This window comes from Jatropha curcas, chromosome 1, assembly GCF_041381405.1.
Source record: "Jatropha curcas cultivar XTBG-Jc1 chromosome 1, XTBG_Jcur_1.0, whole genome shotgun sequence".
NCBI lineage: Eukaryota > Viridiplantae > Streptophyta > Magnoliopsida > Malpighiales > Euphorbiaceae > Jatropha > Jatropha curcas.
The window spans coordinates 22,123,925-22,139,966 of record NC_143151.1 but is presented as its reverse complement, the minus strand read 5'-3'; the positions used below and the strand labels follow the sequence as shown (position 1 = coordinate 22,139,966).

Here is a 16,042-nt window from a genome sequence, read left to right as displayed (position 1 = left end):
TTGTGAGACAATGCCTTTCTCACGAAGAAAATTTTGAAATTCACGAGACATATATTCTCCTCCAGAATCAGATCGTAATACTTTAATCCAAGTAGAAGACTGAGTCTCAACATCGGCCAAAAAGGTCTTGAAAACAGAATATACATCAGATTTAGAATGAAGGAAGCATACTTATGTATATCTACTGTAATCATCAATAAATGTCGCAAAGTACTTGTATTGAGCATGAGAAATAACGGGCATAATGCCCCAGACATCACTATGAATTATATCAAAACATTGGACAACACGACTACCATTAGAAGGAAAAGGAAGAGTTTTGCTTTTACCAAGTTTAAATGTGGAACAATCAAAAGGAACCTTAGCAAGGAGTTCTTTATTGCCCAAGAAACCAGAATTTGATAAATGAGACAAAATAATAGGATTAGGATGACCTAAACATCTATGCCATAGTTCACTCTTACTAATAACAGTAGTACAAAATGAAGAGATACGAGGAACGAAAAAGAGTAGTGGAAATAGTCTCCCAACTTTAGGCCCATTCGCGATTATTGGCCCGATGCCTGATCTTGCACAAGACAACCATTACGAGAGAAATGCACATCATAATTGTTATCTACTAACTGACCAACTGAAAGAAGCTTAGTTGAGAGCTTTGGAGATATAAAAACATTATTGAAACATGGTCTAAGATCTCTAATCTCAGTAATAGGTATTGTACTACCATTTGCAATCTGAATTTTAGTTGAACCATGATACTTGCGAACATTGTTAAACATGCTAGATGTGTTTGTCATATGATTTGAGGCAGCAGAATCAACAAGCCAAAGTTGAGAGGGGAAGGTATTTTTACCTTGTAGTCCTAAGGTGGAGAAGGCTGAAATAATCATTTGTTGCACCATTTCTGGAGAAGAACCACAGGTTCAACAGCTAAAGAGGGAGTTGTAGAAACTGTTGGAGCAACAAAATGAGTGAGATTATTTGTTGTAATTGGGACAACATTCGCTTTTCAGTTTTGAGGCCGTCTCGGACACTCCTTTATGACATGTCCTGATCGTTTGCAATAATTACAAAATTTCTTTCCACAAATGGCAGCAATATGCCCATAATCTTTGCAGCTATAACACTAAATTCTGCACATATCCCTACCCTTTCCTCTTTCTTAGGTAGCAAAAGCAACCTTGACAGTATTTTCTTGTTGGAGAGAGTTTTGAGTGAGAAGACGCTGTTCTTCGCGAAGTAATTCGCCAAAACAAATATCTAAAGAAGGTAAAGGAACACGACTCATTAAATTTGAGCGAAGTGTCTCAAATTCGGACCTCAACTTCATTAAGAATTTATCTCTTTTGGTTTGCTCATGAATTAGTTGAAGGACGGAGAGATATTCTGCAGGCACTTTAGCATAAATAGTGTCAGTAAACTCAGCCCATAAATTTTGAAAACCAGAATAATATTCCTGAATGGAGAGATTTCCTTGGGAATAATTAGCAATATCACTCCCCAATTGAAAACGTCTTGCAGCATTATCTTGATTGTAGACCTTTTTTAAGTAATCTCACATGGCTTTTGCAGTTTTAGAAGATCTCAGATTAGGAGCAATAAGAGGGTCGATTGACCCCAGAATCCATGTCATTACTCATGCATCTTTAACTGTCCAGTGAAACAACTCCTTAGCATCTTTAGGAGCTGGATCACTTCCATTGATATGGCCCAACAATTCTTTTCCTGTCACAAAGAGCTGGAACTAAAATTCCTTTGAAGAGTAATTTTTTCCGGTGAAACAAACTTGAAAACTCTCAATTGCATTTGAAGTGGCCATCTCAAATAGCACAAGGAGACTAGAAATGCAAAATTATTAATAATAAAACCAGAAGCAGGTCAACCAGAAGAAGCAGCAAATGAAGAGAACCTCCAAATAGAAATTCAAAATTTCTATGACTAAGAGTTCATCAAAGATATGAACTAAACAAGGAAAGCAAAAACAGAAGCTGTAGAATCAGAGGCAGCAGAACCTGTACTTTGTTCTTCAAAAAAAAAAAAAAACAAAGCTGAAACTCATAAAAGAACAGCTCTAAAATTGTCTAACCATGGCTCTGATATCATGGCAAACTTGCTGGATTTCAATAGAATTTCAATAGAATTTGCTTGCCATTCCTTCAAGCTGATTGGGTTTAAATAGACTGAAGTATCTCACAAATTTGGAAATAAATTCCTAAATTACCTCTCTAATTGATGCCCATTGACTCCTAATTATGGCTAACAATTACAGCCTTAATTAGCTTCCTAATTGATGGTCATTTATAGCTATCTTACAATAGTGTAGTCAGCCTTAATTTTCCCATTGACTCCTAATTATGGCTAATAATTACAACCTTAATTAGCTCCCTAATTGATGGTCATTTACAGCTATCTTAAACAGTATAGTCAGCCTTAATTATAATAGTATACTAACATCTACTTTGCACTGATTTTTTCTTTGTCCTATTCAGATCCGGTTTGACTGATTTTCTGACTTTGCCTTGAATATCCGGGTGTAAAAAATAGGTGTTCACATTGATTCATAATTTTCTCTTCGTATTTAAGTTTTCCAATTTTTTGCCATAAACTAGAGGTTAAATTTACAAGCTCTTTGTAAAAACTTATGGATTATGATTACTTCTAAGTGATAGAACTATTTTCATTGTAATATGATTTAAATGTGGAGACTAAATTAGTGGAGAATCTCAAGATGGATTCTTCAGGAGTGGATGTAGGTGAGTTAAGTGTGGAAACACTATAAATCCTTTATGTTAATTTCTCCTCTTTTCTTTCTCTTTGTGGCTTTGCTTGAAATTACTCTCTCTCACACACACACATATTATATTGATATGCTTGCACATTGATTGATCAATTATTTTATGTGCTAAATTGTATATACTTTGTGATTGAAATCTACTTTGAACTAATTCAATAAACCAAAAACAGAGAAATTTCAGATTCTGAGTTATCCTTGTATGTTGAATACTTTGATTGTTTAAATGATTTTGATATGTTTTAAAATCTGAAATTTCATGTTAAAAGATTTTCTTCTGCTATAATTTGCAAAAGAACATTTTAAAAGACAAATTTTACAAAATTCAATTCACCCCTCTTATGTGTTATCTATCAGGACCTACAACCTTGTTATTAAGAGAGCTTGGATGTTATGTTCATTGTATTTAAAGATCAAAATGCAGGTACTTTAGAAGAATTGTTCAAAGAGAAGATAATGTTCTTGGCAAAAGAGCAGGTGGAGGTGTTATTCATGATGGCTTGGTTAATCCAGAGAGTAAGGAATGTTTGTGCCTTTTAATAGAAGTGTATGATTGAACCTTAAATTGTTCATCAAGCCTTACAACTTTTAGAGGATTTTCAAGTTAATAATTTGCTTTCCAGTTCTGTGATTCCATTGAGCTCATAATTGCACATGTCTTGGTCTCCTCCTATGGAGGGTATAGTGAAAATCAACTCAGATGCTGCTTTAGCTGCGAATGGTAAAAGCTGGCTGCAGGGTATGGTTATTCGAGATTACATTGGTCAAGTTTTGGCAGTGGGTGAGAGAAAGGTTGTAGAAACTTTTGAGCTTGAGGAAGTAGAGATTGAAGCTGCTTGTTTACATTGTTTAGATTTTTAGAGCTGACTTTTACTCCCATCATTCTTGAGTCAAATTGTTTATATCTAATTCAAAGTTTGCAAAGAATGAGGTGCCATCAACTGAATTGGGTACTAGGATACTAAGGATGAAGATGATGGCAAGTTCTTTTCCATTTTTAATTGTTGTCATATTTATAGAGTAGGTAATCAAGTGGCTCATGCCCTAGCCAAAGAGGCTCTTAATCTTGATATTGAAGAGCTTATTTGGATAGAGGAAGTTTCATCCTCTACTAATAACTTTTGTTTTAGCTGATTTAAGTTCTTTATAAAAGTATTCCATTTGATTTAAAAAAAAAAGTGAAAAAAATATTTGTATCCTTATTTGATATTATATTTATTGGGTGCATATAGAGGCATAGGTAGGGGCGGTAAAAATTCGATTTTGGAAACAGAACTGCCAGTTTGGAATTTGTTGCAACTAGAACTGGAACTAGAACCGTGTGGAATTGAAACCAGTTAAAACCGAAACCATAACTAGGGTTGTGGTTCCATTCCAGTTCTAAGTTTTTTAGAATTGTGAACCGGCGGTTCCAAAAATCAGCCGGAACCAGCTAGAATCAAAGGTTTTGACAATCGGTCGGAACTATTGGTTCTAACCGTACATACCAACGATTCAAACCAATGGCTCCAAAAAAATTTGAATTATATACAATGGTTAGAACCAACGGTTCCAACACATTATTTTTATTTTTTATCAAAATCATCAAATTAACCCTCCTACTAATTATGAACAGCTAGTTTTAAAAGTATTTGTAGAAGTTAGATTTTTTGAATTTACTATAAATACCCTACTATTTTCATTCATTCTCACACCAAATTATTTCTCTTTACTTTTCAATCTCTCTAAGCTCCCCAATTTATAATATTGTCAAAATATTTCTCCAATCTCCAATTATTCTCCTTAAAATTGTCAAAATTATTCTCAAATAATATCTTCAATCTCTAATTATTCTCTCTATTTATATTCAGTTTTTTTCAAGTTACATATTATTATCCTATAATGGCAAGTAGAGGAAATTCAAATTCTGCAAAAGGTAATGGAAAGGTTGGAGAGATACAAAATCCAATCTCATCTATGCATATAGATGACATGTTTGACTTCACTCCCAACCATTTTGATTTTGAGGGATATTGTCAAAATGTTTTAAATCCTTCTGCTAAACGACAGACAAGAAATATTGTAAAACGAACTAGTATTTTTTTATATAAAAAAGGAAAAAAAGAAGTTAGAACTTTTATTTTCACAAATAAAACTTAGTGTTTCAATTTATTGTGATATTTGGATTGATCATTAACAAATGCATTATTATATGGGTATTACATGTTATTAGATTGATGATGATTAGGAAATAAAAAAAAAAGAGTTATTGCATTTTGTGTTTTGGATAAGAAGCATACTGCAAATAATATACTATCTCTGTCTCATTTTATTTGCTTGCTATTTCTTTTTTGGATGTCTCAAAATGTTTGCAAGGTTTATAAATTTATATCTTTAAACAGTTATATTTCTCATAATAGCTTTATGATCCTTCATTAAATGAAGAACCTTTATTAATATCTCAATGAGTTAATGAGAAAAAAGAGGTAAAATAGTTTTTATTGACAAAAGTTTTAATATGCGTGTTTTGTAAAACCATGCAAACAAAATGGGACGAAGTGAGGACATAGTATTTTGTGAGGTTCCTGAAGTTGAGGTAAATTCTAAACTTAAAGTTAATGATGCTAATCATTTTTTTTCTCCTTTTCCTAGTAGGTTGGCCAAGACAAAGAAAGAAGAACAAGAACAAGAGATTTTGGAGACTTTTAGAAAAGTAGATGTTAATATACCTTTACTTGATGCGATCAAACAAATCCCCAAGTATGCAAAATTCCTTAAAGAATTGTGTACTACAAGGCGCGAGTTGAGGAATAATGAAAAAGTTAGTGTCAGGGAAAATGTGTCAGCATTTATTCAACGGAAATTACCCCCTAAATGTAAAGATCCAGGTTCGTTTTCTATCCCATGTAGAATAGGTGATTCTAAATTTGAACGAGCAATGGCAGATTTAGGAGCATCTATTAATGTTATGTCATATTCAGTTTTTCAAACTTTGAATTTGAACACTTTGAAGGAAACCAGTGTTATTATTCAATTGGCTGATCGTTCTAATGCTTACCCTGTGGGAGTAGTTGAGGATGTTTTGGTGCAGGTTGGGCAATTAATTTTTCCAGCAGATTTTTACATTTTGGATATGGGGGATGCTGTCCCCACATCAAATTCTGCTTTGATTTTATTCGAAAGACCTTTCCTAAAAACTGCTAAGACAAAGATTGATGTGGATGGTGGCACTTTAACCATGGAGTTTGATGGAGAAGTTGTTAAATTTAATATTTTTGATGCCATGAAGCATCCTGCTGATGATCATTCTATTTTTTCTATTGATGTAATTGATACATTTGTTCAGGATGTCTTTGAGTTAAGCAATGAGGATGAGTTAGAAGTGGTGATTAGTCAAGGAATTCATGAAGATAATACCAATCAACCATTAAGTGCAGAGGTTCAAGATGCAGTAATGGCATTACAGTCATTACCAATAGTTCCAAAAAGGTATGGAGTTTCTAAGATTGATTTACCTCCTCACACAAAACTATTGCCTTCTATTTTAGATGCACCAGTTCTTGAACTCAAACCATTGCCTGAGCATTTGAAGTATATTTACTTGGGAGATAAAGAGACACTTCCGGTTATCATTTCAAGTAATTAACAAAGATTCAAGAAGAAAGATTGATAAGAGTTTTGAGGATGCACAAAGAAGCTATTGGTTGGACATTAGCTGATATCAAAGGCATAAGTCCATCGGTGTGTATGCATAGGATTTTGTTAGAAGATGATGCTAAACTAAGTAGAGAGGCTCAAAGGAGGTTGAACCCACAAATGATGGAAGTTGTGAAGAAGGAAATCTTGAAGCTATTGGATGCCGGGGTGATTTACCCAATTTCAGACAGTAAATGGGTAAGTCCGGTTCAAGTTGTGCCAAAGAAATCAGGTGTCACTGTTGTAGCAAATCAAGATAATGAGCTTGTTCCAACAAGAATTCAAAGTGGATGGCGTATGTGCATAGATTACCGCAAGTTAAATTCTTCAACAAGGAAGGACCACTTTCCATTACCATTCATTGATCAGATGCTTGAGCGGTTAGCAGGTAAGTTGTATATCTGTTTTCTTGATGGTTTTTCGGGATATAATCAAGTTGTGATAGCACCAGAGGACCAAGAGAAGACTACCTTCATTTGTCCTTTTGGAACTTTTGCATTTAGAAGAATGCCATTCGGACTTTGTAATGCACCTGCAACATTTCAGAGATGTATGGTTAGCATATTCTCAGATTTTATTGATAATAGCATTGAGGTGTTCATGGATGATTTTACTGTGTATGGAGATTCATTTGATGCATGTTTGCATAATTTATCTTCTGTTCTTGAGAGATGCATTGAAAAAAATCTTGTTTTGAATTATGAAAAGTGTCATTTTATGGTAGAACAAGGAATTGTTTTGGGGCATGTTGTTTCTAATAGGGGTATTGGGGTAGATAAGTCAAAGATTGATTTAATTGTGAATTTACCTTACCCCACAACTGTGAGGGAATTGCGCTCTTTTCTTGGTCATGCAGGTTTCTACCGAAGGTTTATCAAGGATTTTTCTAAGATAGCAATACCTTTATCTAGGCTCTTGCAACAAGATGTTAAATTTGAGTTTGATGAAGAATGCAAGGAGGCTTTTGACAAGCTAAAGTTAATATTATCATCACCTCCTATTATTCAGGCTCCTAACTGGACTAAACCATTTGAAATAATGTGTGATGCAAGTAATTATGCAGTGGGAGCTGTCTTAGGGCAACGTGTGGAAAAGCTTTTTCATGTGATTTATTATGCATCCAGGACATTAAATTCAGCACAGCGCAATTATTCCAAGACTGAAAAAGAGTTTTTAGCTATTGTTTTTGCTTTAGATAAATTTCGGTCATATTTGCTTGGTTCTAAAGTGATTGTGTTTTCTGATCATGCAGCTTTAAAGTTTCTCTTAGCAAAGGAAGGAAGCAAAGCCAAGGTTAATTAGATGGATTCTTCTTTTGCAAGAATTTGATCTTCAAATTAAAGATAAGAAAGGTGCTGAAAATTTGGTAGCAGACCATTTAAGCAGGTTAGTAACACAAGAGGATCCAATTCCTTTGCAAGAATTATTTCCTGATGAGCAGCTTTTTGAACTACAAGGTATGATCCCTTGGTACGCTGATTTGGTAAATTATTTAGTTACTAAAACCATGCCTTCTGATTTGAATAGAGCGAAAAAGGAAAAATTGAAAAGTGAGTCTAGGTATTATGTATGGGATGAACCATATTTGTGGAAATTTTGTTCTGACCAAATTATTAGGAGGTGTGTTCCTGATAATGAGATTAAGTCAATTCTGGTTTTTTGTCATTCATTTGCATGTGGAGGCCATTTTGGACCTAAGAGAACAGGTAGGAAGATATTGGATTGCGGTTTTTATTGGCCTACCATATTTCGTGATGCTTATATTTTCTGCAAAAATTGTGAACAATGTCAAAGAACAGGAAGTATATCTCGTAGAAATGAAATGATTCAAACTCCAATACTTGTATGTGAGATTTTTTATGTGTGGGGTATTGATTTCATGGGTCCATTTCCTTCTTCTTTTGGTTTTACTTATATATTGCTTGCTGTAGATTATGTTTCTAAATGGGTGGAAGCTAAAGCCACCAGAACTGATGATTCTAAAGCTGTTGTAAATTTTATCAAGTCAAACATTTTTAGCAGATTTGGAATTCCAAGAGCTTTAATTAGTGACAGAGGCACTCATTTTTGTAATAGAGCTGTGGAGGCATTATTAAAGAAATATGGTGTTTTTCATAAAGTGTCTACAACTTATCATCCTCAAACTAGTGGGCAGGCTGAGGTATCTAACAGAGAAGTGAAGTCTATCCTAGAGAAGACAGTGAAGCCGAATAGAAAGGATTGGAGCCTTAAACTTGATGATGCCTTGTGGGCTTATAGGACAGCCTATAAGACACCCATAGGTATGTCCCCTTACAGGCTTGTTTTTGGTAAGATGTGTCACCTTCCAGTTGAGATAGAACATAAGGCTTATTGGGCTGTTAGACATTGTAATTTGGACCTAGATACTGCAAGTGTGGAAAGGAAGTTACAATTGCAGGAATTAGAGGAAATTCGGCTTGACGCTTATGAGAATTCTAGGATCTATAAGGAAAAGACAAAAGCATTTCATGATAAACTCATATTGAGGAAGCAGTTCGTAGTTGGGCAAAAAGTTTTATTGTATAATTCTAGATTGAAATTAATGCCAGGTAAGTTGCGTTCTCGTTGGATTGGACCGTTTATTGTTACTAATGTGTTTTCTTATGGTGTTGTTGAAATTCAAAGTTTAGGAACTAGTAAGGTGTTCAAAGTCAACGGTCAGAGACTCAAGCCATTTTATGAGGGGTTTCAAGACCATTCATTGGAGGAAATCAAATTGAGTGATCCAATTTATTTGGATTGAAGAAGCTTTGCTATGACTTTGTCGAGCTAACGACGATAAACAAAAGCGCTGCTTGGAAGGCAACCCTTGGTGGCTAGCTGCCACAATAAGATTTGTTTTATTCTTTCTCTGATTTTATTTTGTTTGCCGTCAAATTTTTATTTATTTATTTGTTCGTTTATTTATTTATTGGGGACAATAAATGAACTAAGTGTGGGGAAGGGAATTAGAGTTTGAAAGCTGAGATTTGGTGCTAAAATTCATTTTAAATGACAAATTAAGTGGCTGGATGGGTCAAATTTAAAAAATTTTTATCTTGACTTAGAGCAGTCCTTTGAGAAATTGAAAGACTTTCTTGATTTGTTTAGAAAAGTTAAATTGAGTAGCTAGTTTCTCTTGTGCATCTAGAATAACATGTTGAATTTATTGATTCTTTTTGGCATAAGGTCTGAGGCTTGACTTAATACTGGAGAAACGAATGAATTGCATGAACATAACTCATAGCCATTGCTTTTAGAATTTTTGTATAAACTGCTTAGGCATGGAGATGAGCGTTGTGTGTGTGTTTGAAAAAAAAAAAAAAAAAGAAACAGTAATTAAATAAAGACTTGAGCAGTTGAGTTACTCCGCTGTCCGGTAATGGATAAAGAGTAGTGTTAGTCTAGCCACTTGAGTTTGTTCCTTTCTAAGTAGCCGGGTACGGGTATCACCAATATGCGTCCTCGCGCCGAACGGATTATGGCAAACTCAGGCATTCAATAAATGCTCAAGCAACTAAAAATAAAAAAAATAAAAAAAAAAAAAAAATTTTAGCTTATTGAATTTTGCGTGTTTGCGATGAATTTTAGTGACCTGGCAGATTATCAAATAATTCTTCAAGCAATGGTTTAATTGACATGAAACTTAAATTGCATGCTTTAAATCACAATATTCGAGCCTTGTCTTTTATGTTAGAAAGAATTTTAAATTCAATTCTTTATTCTCTATGGACTTCAGATATGCTTATTCGATTTAACTTTACTTTGTAATTAAGATAGTTTTTCTTAAAATGTTCTTTTGAGGATTGTGAAGAGTTGGATGAATTTTCTTTTGGACCATGTTGATAAGCTAAGTTATGCTTGAGGACAAGCAGGGATTAAGTGTGGGGAATTTGATATGTGCATAAATTGTCACTTTTATTCTTAATATTTTTGGTATTTTTGAGTTGTTTTCAAGCTGAAATCAGTTGGTTGAACAATTTTTATCAATTAGACATGATCTAAGTTATTTTTTTGAATAATACCATTTAATTGAGGAATTTTCAGCATTGTTAATATTTTGACCATTGTTTGCTTCTTCAGGCATAACTGAATGTATAGATGTTCAAATTGATTGATTTGTGATTCGTTGGAAAGATAGAAAGGAGCTCTACAAATTTCTAAAAGGAGGCAAGATTCAATTGTGATGGGAGCGGGTATAAAGCGGAAACAACCCTTATCGAAACCATATGAGGCAAACTAAAAACATTATCGAACAAATCAATAAACTGACCTCTTGAAGCGCAGAATCGCTCACCGGTCTTCTTTTCAGAGATCTTGGAGTCACCCACGATCTTCTGCAGTAATCCCTAACTATCTCTCTTTTGGAACTCTCTGAGTGGCAGAGAATAGAATAACGTGTGTCTCTATATTCTTAGGGTTTTCAAATCTTATATTAAAAAACCTCTCTTCGATAGGAAGATATTTTTTAATATAAAATAAATTAAATAAAAAATTATTTAATTAAAATAAAATCAATTATTTTAAAACTAAATAATTTATCTATTATTTAATACACCCTTAACTTTCCAAATAATTAGGGCACTACAGGGACCGCAGGAATAAAATAAATCAGGCTACTAATTATAATAAGAACCTATGTAGACCAACATATTCTTATTATAATTAATCATGAATTATTCCACTAAAAACTCATGACTGAACTCCTTATTTATTTTACTATTCCACAACATAATAAAATAATGTTCCCCATGTTAAGATTACAGATGCTGTCATTTAAATAACTTACTGACAATTTATTTAAATCACAATATAACTTTAAGATTGTCGCTCAACTTATTTCATGTGTCGGATTCAATATCCACCTGCAGGGTTTACACTATGAAACCTTATAAGCTTACTTAAAGTGCATCATCAAACTCTAAACCGAGACATGGATTCTATCATTAATTAATATTTCACAAACACAAAAAATCTTTGCCCAATTCACCGAGAATATTATTCCAATAATGAAACTCACCCTTTAATGAATCAAAGCACAAGACAATCAATGTTTGCTCATATTAAAATAAATCAAGATTAAGAACAATAAACATTATTTCTAATGTCCTAGAGAATATGTTTAACAGTCAGTACTAAACATCCATTCTTTACTTGGTCCAATTAAATACATACAAAATGTACTAATCACAATTATTATTCATATGCTAATAACATTTATTTAATGCAAATTTCCAATTAAATACAAAGAAATAATTGTCAATAGAAAATCATTCATAGCTATACTATTAATTATGCATGGTTAATAGTATATCTCTATCAATCTCCCACTTAGACTTATAACCATGCATCTATAACTTTAACTCCCATTCCTTCTACATGACTGTCAAAAGTCTTTGCTGGTAAGCTTTTTGTAAAAGGATCTGCCAGGTTGTTTTCCGATGCAATCTTTGTCACTATCACATCTCCCCTTTGAACTATGTCTCGTATCAAATGATACTTCCTCTCAATGTGTTTTGCCCTTTTATGGCTCCGTGGCTCCTTCGAGTTTGCAACTGCCCCACTATTATCACAATAAAGTGTAATAGGCAATTGCACTGAAGAAACTACGCCTAGATCCATAAGGAAGTTCCTAAGCCATACAGCTTCCTTTGCAGCTTCAGAAGCTGCCACATATTCAGCTTCCATGGTGGAGTCAGCAACACAAGTTTGCTTAATACTCCTCCAACTTATGGCTCCACCTCCCAAGACAAAAACATTACCAGAGGTTGACTTCCGAGAGTCCTTATCAGTCTGAAAATCCGAATCTGTATACCCAATGGGTACAAGATCGTCAGATTGATAAACTAACATATAATCCCTAGTCCTTTTCAAGTACTTGATTATATGCTTGACTGCAGTCCAGTGTTCTCGCCCAGGATTAGATTGAAATCTGCTAACCATGCCAACAGCAAAACAGATATCAGGTCTGGTACACAACATTGCATACATAAGGCTTCCAACTGCAGAAGCATATGGAACTGCCTTCATGTTCTCTATCTCCTCAGGTGTCTTAGGACATTGGTCCTTAGATAGAGTGATTCCATGTCTAAAGGGAAGAAAACCCTTCTTGGAATCCTGCATGCTGAAACGAGCAAGAATGGTATCAATATAAAGTGCTTGAGATAAGCCAATCATCCTTTTCTTGCGATCTCGCATAAGCTTAATCCCAAGAATATGAGCAGCCACTCCCAAATCCTTCATATCAAAACGTTGGGATAGCCAATCTTTGACAGAATTCAACATACCTACACAATTCCCTATAAGCAGAATATCATCCACATATAGTACCAGAAAAACAACCTTACTACCATTCCATTTCTTATACACACAAGACTCATCATGACACTGATCAAAGCCAAAACTTTTGATCGCCTGGTCAAAACAAGTATTCCATGACCTAGATGCTTGTTTAAGCCCATAAATGGACCTATTCAATTTGCAAAGCAAATTTTCTTGTCCATTGTTTATGAAACCTTCTGGTTGCTTCATATAGATGCATTCATCAAGACTTCCATTTAGGAAAGCTGTCTTGACATCCATTTGCCAAATCTCATAATCATAATGAGCTGCAATGGATAGAAGAGTTCTAATAGACTTTAGCATGGCTACCGGCGAAAAAGTTTCCTCATAATCGATCCCTTCTTTCTGAGTAAACCCTTTCGCAACAAGCCTTGCCTTATAAGTTTGCACTTTACCGTCTATACCCCTCTTTTTCTTATAGATCCACTTACATCCGATGGGTTTAACCCCTTCAGGTGGTTCTACAAGTTCCCAGACTTGATTAGAGTACATGGACTCCATCTCAGATTTCATAGCTACAAGCCACTTATCAGCATCTTTATCTTGTAGTGCTTCATCGTAACAGACAGGTTCAATATTCACTTCTTCAGGGATTCTATCAAAAGCTTCTCCCAAAAGTGTATATCGAACCGGTGGTCGTCTAATTCTCCCACTACGACGAAGTACTTCAGGTTCTGCAATCACACCTTCATTTTGCTGTGGCTGTAAAGCCGGCAAGTCCATGACTGGTGGGACTACATCTTGATCATGTTCTGGAACTTCAACATGTCTGTCATCACCAGGAGGCAATGAAATGTTAGAAGCCCCAACATTGTGCTCCTGTATATTTGGATCAACAGCTGCCACTTCAGTTTCTACATAACTCCCACTACTTTCAGGTGGTAGTGAAATGTTAGGTACTGAATATTCAGGCTGATGTTGATTTACTGGTCGACTAACATTTCTTCCACTACGACTAGGCAATGGAATGTCAGCTCCAACCATTGATGGTTTAGGTTGTTGTTCTAATGGAAAGGTTCTAGTTGGTATATTTTCTCCTCTCAATTCATACAAGGCTAATTGACTTTTGGGAATATGGTTTTTAATATAGTCTTCCTCAAGATAATGTGCATTGGTGCTAACAATGACCGTTTTATCTTGAGAACTATAAAATAAACCACCTTTCGTTCCTCTAGGATATCCAATAAAGAAGCATAAGTCTGTTTTTGAGTCCAACATATCTGCTTTCCCTTTCAGCACATGGGCTGGACAACCCCACATCCGAACATGTCTTAGACTTGGCTTTCGCCCAGTCCACAGTTCTGTAGGAGTTTTAGGTACTGACTTAGATGGAACCAAATTCAGAATATATGCTGCCGTTTCTATGGCATACCCCCAAAACGAAATGGGCAAATCTGAATAACTCATCATTGATCTAACCATTTCCATAAGCGTCCTATTTCTTCTTTCTGCTACACCATTCTGTTGTGGCATACCAGGTGCAGACAACTGTGAAGTAATTCCTTGTTCTGATAAATAAGTAATGAATTCCCTAGAGAGGTATTCGCCACCACGGTCAGACCGTAACGACTTGATATATTTTCCATGTCATTTCTCCGTTTCTGCCTTGAACTCTTTGAATTTCTCAAAGCATTCAGACTTACGGCGCAACAGGTAAATGTATCCATATCTTGAGTAATCATCTGTGAAAGTCACAAAATACTCAAAACCACCCCTAGCTTGGACACTCATTGGACCACACAAATCAGAATGAATTAATTCAAGTACATCATTAGTTCTATTACCCTTTATAGGAAAAGGCCTCTTAGTCATTTTACCTTCTAAACAAGATTCACAGGTTGGTAGTGCCTCCACTTTCAATGAACTCAATGGTCCATCCTTGACCAACCTAGAAATCCTATCTAAATTAATATGACCAAGCCTTAAATGCCACAAATAAGTATGACTAAATTCAATAGGACGTTTTCTTTTCAATGGAACAATGACATCAAAGTTATTAACTTCAGAATTAGGAATTTGCAATTCAGGTGAAACTTTGAGAATAAAAAGATCATCAATCATTGAGCCAGAACATATCATTTGTTTTCTAAATTTAATAACGACAGAATCATCATAAAATTCATTAAAACAAACCGAATATCCATTCTTGCTCAAACTAGAAACTGAAATTAAATTCCTTCTAATTGAAGGTACATATAAAACATCCTTCAAAAACAAAGTTCTATTATTCTCAAAATTCAAAGAAACATTTCCTATAGCTAGAACTGCAACTTCTGTGCCATCTCCCAGAAAAATGCTTACATCTCCTTTATTTAGCTGACGAGTTACCTGAAACCCCTGCAATGAATTGCAGACATGATTAGTGGCTCCAGAATCTACACACCATTGGAGTGTAGTCAACACCGCTAAACAAGTTTCAACTATCAGCATATAAAACAGAGACATACCTTGCTTTTTCTTGGCTAACCAGGTTGGACATTGTGACTTCCAGTGCCCAGGTTGCTTGCAGTGAAAACACTTACCCTTAGGCTTTTTCACAGCAACACTTGCACTAGTAGATGCACCACTTGTTTTAGGCTTAGTCTTGTGAGCATTTTTCTTCTTCTTACCCTTGTTCTGGGCAGAAGAAGAACCTCGCTCAACATTAAGCACAACAGGTGCAGCTCCTTGCTTAATGATAGTCTCAGCAGCCACCAGCTCATTCAGCAACTTAGACAGAGTGAAATCCATCTTATTCATGTTATAGTTCAAACGAAATTGCTGAAAACTGGCTGGCAAAGTGTTCAAGATCATTTCTATCTGTGTAGCATTGTCAACCTCAGCACCAAGAACCTCCATGTCATTCAGAAGACTCATCATCTTCAAGACATGAGTTCTAACTGGAGTTCCCTCCTCCATTTTGGAAGTAAGAATCTCCCTCAGTGCATTTTGCCTTGCTGCACTAGTTTGATCTCCAAACATCTCCTTGAGATTTTCGAGCATGTCAAAAGCTGTGTCCATCTTCTGATGCTGATGTTGCAAAACATTTGACACAGAAGCCAAAATGTAACATCGCGCCATCTCATCAGCTTTAACCCATTTCTGGTAAGCTCTGGTGACCTCCTCAGAGGCACCCTCACTGGGTTTTTCAGGACAAACTTCAGTAAGCACAAACTTATACTCCTCAGCAGTAAGCAAAATGTCCAAATTCCTCTTCCAGTCAACATAGTTTGGACCCTCAAGTTTGTTTTGGGT

General features: G+C 35.2%; 1 long non-coding RNA gene across 1 annotated transcript; it reads right to left on the bottom strand.

The window, feature by feature from the left end:
- Nucleotides 1-14,868: 14,868 nt before the first annotated feature.
- On the bottom strand, nt 14,869-15,481 carry LOC149499151 (uncharacterized). The gene is made up of 2 exons (XR_016322925.1): nt 15,256-15,481; nt 14,869-15,145 (listed from the first exon to the last, which is right to left on the bottom strand). It is a non-coding gene; the product is annotated as an uncharacterized LOC149499151 (long non-coding RNA).
- Between the last annotated feature and the right edge of the window lie 561 nt (nt 15,482-16,042).